The 5,725-nt window shown below is 45.0% G+C and overlaps 1 non-coding gene across 1 annotated transcript; it reads right to left on the bottom strand.

Moving 5' to 3' along the window:
* Nucleotides 1-309: 309 nt before the first annotated feature.
* trnai-uau (transfer RNA isoleucine (anticodon UAU)) lies at nt 310-403 on the bottom strand. The gene is made up of 2 exons: nt 366-403; nt 310-345 (listed from the first exon to the last, which is right to left on the bottom strand). It is a non-coding gene; the product is annotated as a tRNA-Ile (tRNA).
* Nucleotides 404-5,725: the final 5,322 nt, after the last annotated feature.

Here is a 5,725-nt window from a genome sequence, read left to right on the forward strand (position 1 = left end):
CTCGTCGTTCTTGCTGATGAGACCCACCACGGTCGTGTAATCGGCGAACTTGATGATGCGGGTCGAGCTGTGTGTTGCTGCACAGTCATGGCTCGGCAGAGTGAACAGCAGTGGACTGAGCACTCAGCACTGGGTGTAAACACACAGTCTCCTGCTCAGATCAAAATCAAAGGTGCATCGATTCGAAGTTAATTACAAATAATAAGCGGGGTGTCTCAGAGGCACAAAATCAAATATAACTTTTCAGTGGAATGCACAGCTTGAGAGACGCCCACTCACCCGGGCATTTCACACATTAAAAATCACGAGTGTTCTAGGTGAGGCTCGAACTCACAGCCTCGGCATTTCTCCGCCGCGTACTGGCGTATAAGTAACGCACGCTAACCGATTGCGCCACTAGAACCCAGTGCTGCAAACGTGTGTTTTACATATGGAAAGAAAATCCAGAAGAAATTTACAGATATTATTGAGCATAATATAGAGCCTAAAAATATACAGCAGGTGAAAAGGCCGTTCGGCCCACAATGTATTGCCATACCAGCTAAAAAGCAAATCAAAGGCACTCAAACTCCAATCCCTCCTTCCTACTCTGTCCATATCCCTCGATCTTACTTACATCCATGTGTATGTCGAGTCAACAAATTTGCACATCAAAAGTCACCTATAAATTTACTGATAATGCAAACATTGTTGGTCGAATCTCAGATGGAGACATGAGGGCGAACAGGGGTGAGATATGTCAACTAGTTGAGTGGTGTCGCAGTAACAACCTTGCACTGAACGGCAGTAAGACGACAAAGCTTATTGTGGACTTCAGGAAGGAGAGAGATGCCAATCCTCATAGAGGGATCAGAAGTGGAGAGCGTAAGCAGTTTCTGGTTACTGGGTGTTAAGATCTCTGAGGACTTAACCTGCTCCCGACATATCGATGCAGTTATAAAGAAGGCAAGACAGCGGCTATCCAGTACTTCATTAGGAGAATAACGAATAAACTCAAAAAACTTCTGGAGAGCATTCTGACAGGCTGCATCACGTCTGGTATGAGCAGGGACGTGTTGCTACTCTATTGGATGGAGAGATGGGGAGAAGGGGAGCTCTATGATCATGCGGATGAGAGCTGTGGATGGGGAGAACAAGTGAGCTCTCAGTACTCAGTAGGCGAACTTTCCATGAGCGAAGTTGACAGGCGACAATTGCAGTCTGATTTTGAAAGGAACAGCGGCATCTCACCATTCTCCGGCGAAATTCAGTGTAGAGACTTGGATGGTGGTCTTTGATATGTTGGAAAAACTGATGCTGGAGCTCTTCCCTAGTGGGGAACTGAAGGGTACTTGATGTTACTCTTCATCGTCTCTTGAATCTTTCTGTGTACGTTGTTACTCTGTCTCTCCAGACGCCACATTGGGGCTGAAAATTTGAATTTTCATTATAGTTGTTTCTCCGGTCGCAGTGTTTCACTTTCTCAGCCAGATCATGTGAACCTTCACTTACCGTTTGCACTCTAGGTCCCTCAATAATATATCGTCAATGACGTTAAATCTGGGGCACCAAGTAAGAGATTGCTAGTCACCGATACGTTGGCTAATGGATCATGACATTCAGTCTGCCTTGGCAAATCGGTTCAGTAAGACTGAGAAAATAATCATTTCATACACTACACACGTGCTTCTCATTGATAACTTCCTTGTGAATTCCACTCGATCAAATTCACAATATCTGACACAGCAGCATATAGTTAGAGGGACAAACAGACAGAAAGCAGACAGTAGAAGGCAGGCAGCCAGACAGACGAATAGATAGATAGATAGATAGATAGATAGATAGATAGATAGATAGATAGATAGATAGATAGATAGATAGATAGATAGATAGATAGATAGATAGATAGATAGATAGAGAGAGATAGATAGATAGATAGATAGATAGAAAAAAACGCGCGAACAGTTAAGCCAGTGGTGGAAAATAATTCGAAGGTCAGTGGAATGAGCTTTAGCAGAGAACGCAGGACCAACCAGTGATCCATACACAGAGACTCCGGAGACCGAACACCCAAGCCCAGTGTTTTTTGGTCTAATGTAGAAGCAACATTATTGTGAACATTGAAAATGCATTAGCATGGGTCGCAGAGTGATAACTAAATCGCTGCGTCAAATGCCTACATCTGAAGAAACTCAACACCTTCCGCTAACGAATGCTAAAACTTACAGTTTCAATAAACCTATACCTTCATATTAGATGCAGCTGATATGGAGACGTAATTACCACCACTGAGCCCCAGCATGTCTGCAATATTTTTTAAACTTCCTCATGAAGCACCTCTTCCTCCTCCGTTTCGAGAACTGAATGTTAGATTCTGATATCTGAAATGTTTCATGTTCGGCAACTTCCTGGTGAAACCTTCTGCAGCGGTTTCAGTGCAATCACAGCCAAACTTTACGATACTCTAATTAAACCATAATTATACTTCACTGCATCATGACCTTTCCGGTTCGTGAGGGCAGGTATTCGGAACGTGTTGAAATGCACATTTCTTTACCCGTTCCCGCCCCTTATTCATGTTTGAAATCCATTTTCCCTGACCATCTCTACATCAGCAAACAAGAACCCCGTCATTCTTTGTCAATATTCTCCAATATTTGAAGAAGGAGGTCGGAGGATCAGAACGGGAGTGCGGCGGCAGCCATTTTGACTTTCTCTTATTCGCATCGGAGTTGCGAATCGAAGACAGGCGGAGCTGCCCAGGCGTGTGATGTCGGCCAGAGAAGCTGGGAAGATGAGAAAAGGACACATTCTTAAACAGCGGGCAGCATCGTTTGCGGGCAGTGGAGTCTGCCGGGAGCAGAGTGAAGGTTTAAGGGCTTTGGCTCAATGGGCCTAAGCGGAAGCGGGCGAGGCAAGGCAGGTTTAGGTTTCAGTTTTTCCTGTTATTTGAGGAAAGGGGAAGTATGAGTGTGGGGGCAGCTTTTTGTTCTCGGTGTCGGATATGGGAGGTCCTGGAGTCTTCTAGCCTACCGGATGTCCACATCTGCGCCAGGTGCGCCGAGATGCAGCTCCTAATGGACCGAGTTAGGGAACTGGAGATGCAGCTCGATGACCTTCATCTGGTCAGGGAGAGTGAGCAGTTGATGGAGAGGAGTTACAGGCAGGTGGTCACACAGCGGCAGTGGAAGGCAGACAGGGGGAGTCACGGTTAGGAGGGGGGAGGGGAAGTGTCAGGTACTAGAGAGTATCCCAGTGGTTGTACCTCTTGACAATAAATACTCGTGTTTGAGTACTGTTGGAGGGGACAGCCTACATCGGGGAAGCAACAGTGGCAGAGTCCGGTCCTGTAGCTCAGAAGTGTAAGGAAAGGAAGAGGAAGGCAGTAGTAATAGGGGACTCGATAGTTAGGGGGTCTGAAAGGCGATTCTGTGGACGCGATCAGGAGACCCGGATGGTAATTTGCCTCTCTGGTGCCAGGGTCCGGGATGTTTCTGATCGCGTCCAATATATCCTGAAGTGGGAGGGTGTGGAGACAGAGATCGTGGTATATATCGGTACCAATGACATAGTTAGAAAAAGTGAAGAGGTCCTGAAAGGAGGATATAGGGAGTTAGGAAGTCAATTGAGAAGAAGGACCGCAAAGGTAGTAATCTCGGGATTACTGCCTGTGCCACGCGACAGTGATAGTGAGAATGAAATGAGGTGGAGGATAAATGTGTGACTGAGGGATTGGAGCAGGGGGCAGGGATTCCAGTTTCTGGATCAGTGGGACCTCTTTTGGGGCAGATGAGACCTCAAAACGGATGGGTTACACTTGAATCCTAGAGGTACAAATATCAAGGCGGAAGGTTTAATAGAGCTGTTATGGAGGGTTTAAACTAATTTGGCAACGGGATTGGAACCGGAATGATGGAGCGGAGGAGAGAAAAAGAGAAATTGATCTAAGGTAGTGAGCAGACAGGATGTAAGGAAGGACAGGCAGGTAATGCAGCAAATTTGCAGCTATTGGGATGAGTTGCAGTTAAACAAAGTTGCAGTGCAATCAAAGCAAAAAGTACCAAATACTGGACTTAAGGTGTTATACTTAAATGCACGCAGCATAAGGAATAAGGTGGATGATATTGTTGTACAGTTACAGATGGGCAGGTATGATATTTTGGCCATCTCTGAGACGTGGTTAAAGAATGCATGTCTCTGGGAGCTGAACGACCAAGGATACACGGTGTATCGGAAGAATAGGCCGGTAGGTAGAGGGGGTAGCGTGGTAAGAAATGATAGTAAATTATTACAAAGAGTTGACATAGGATCGGAAGCTGCAGAATCTTTATGGGTTGAGCTAAGAAATCGCAGCGGTAAAAGGACCCTGATGGCAGTTATATACAGGCATCCCAACAGCTGCATGGATGTGGACTACAAACTACAACAGGAAACTGAAAAGGCTTGCTAGAAGGGCAGTCCTATGATAATTGTAGGGGATTTTAACATGCGAGTGGATTGGGAAAATCAGATCTGCACTGGATCTCAAGAGAGAAAAAATATAGTATGTCTACGAGATGGCTTGTCGTTGAGCCCACTAGGGGATCGGCTGTACTGGATTGGGTATTGTGTAATGAACCGGAAGTAATTAGATTAATGGAAGTGAAGGAACCCTTAGTAATTAGAGAGATGGAAGAGATCCTTAGGAGGCAGTGATCACAACATGATTGAGTTCACGGTGAAAGTTGAGAAAGAGAAGCCGAAATCCGATGTGTCGGTATTTCAGTGGAGTAAAGGAAATTACAGTGGCATGAGAGAGGAACTGGCCAAGGTTGACTGGAAAGGGACACTGGCAGGAAGAACGGCAGACCAGCAGTAGCTGGAGTTTATACGAGAAGTGAGGAAGGTGCAAGACAGATATATTCCAAAGAAGAAGGAATTTTCGAATGGAAAAGGGATGCAACCGTGGCTGACAAAAGAAGTCAAAGCCAAAGTTAAAGCAAAGCAAAGCAAAAAGGAAGCAAAATTAGTGTGAAGACAGAGGATTGGGAAGTTTTTAAGGCTTACCAAAGGAAACTAAGAAGGTCATTAAGAGGGAAAAGATGAATTATGAAAGGAAGCTAGCAAATAATATCAAAGAGGATACTAAAAGCTTTTTCAAGTATATAAAGAGTAAAAGATAGGTGAGAATAGATATAGGACCGATAAAAAAATGATGCTGGAAAAGTTGTAATGGGAGATAAGGAGACGGCGGAGGAACTGAACGGGTATTTTGCATCAGTCTTCACTGAGGAAGACATCAGCTATATATCGGACATTCAAGGATGTCAGGGAAGAGAAATATGCGCAGTCACAATTACGACAGGGGAAGTACTCAGGAAGCTGAATAGTCTAAGGGTAGATAGATCTCCTGGACCAGATGGAATGCACCCTCGTGTTCTGAAGGAGGTAGCAGTGGAGGTTGCGGAGGCATTAGCAATGATCTTTCAAAAGTCGAGAGATTCTGGCATGGTTCCAGAGGACTGGAAGACTGCAAATGTCACTCCGCTACTTAAGAAAGGGGCAAGGGAGCAAAAAGGAAATTATAGACCTGTTATCTTGACATCGGTGGTTGGGAAGTTGTCGGAGTCGATTGTCAAGGATGAGGTTACGGAGTACTTGGAGACATATGACAAGATAGGCAGAACTCAGCATGGTTTCCTTAAAGGAAAATCCTGCCTGACAAACCTTTTGCAATTTTTTGAGGAAATTACAAGTAGGTTAGACA

The sequence above is a fragment of the Hypanus sabinus genome, unplaced genomic scaffold, assembly GCF_030144855.1.
Source record: "Hypanus sabinus isolate sHypSab1 unplaced genomic scaffold, sHypSab1.hap1 scaffold_349, whole genome shotgun sequence".
Classification (NCBI taxonomy): domain Eukaryota; kingdom Metazoa; phylum Chordata; class Chondrichthyes; order Myliobatiformes; family Dasyatidae; genus Hypanus; species Hypanus sabinus.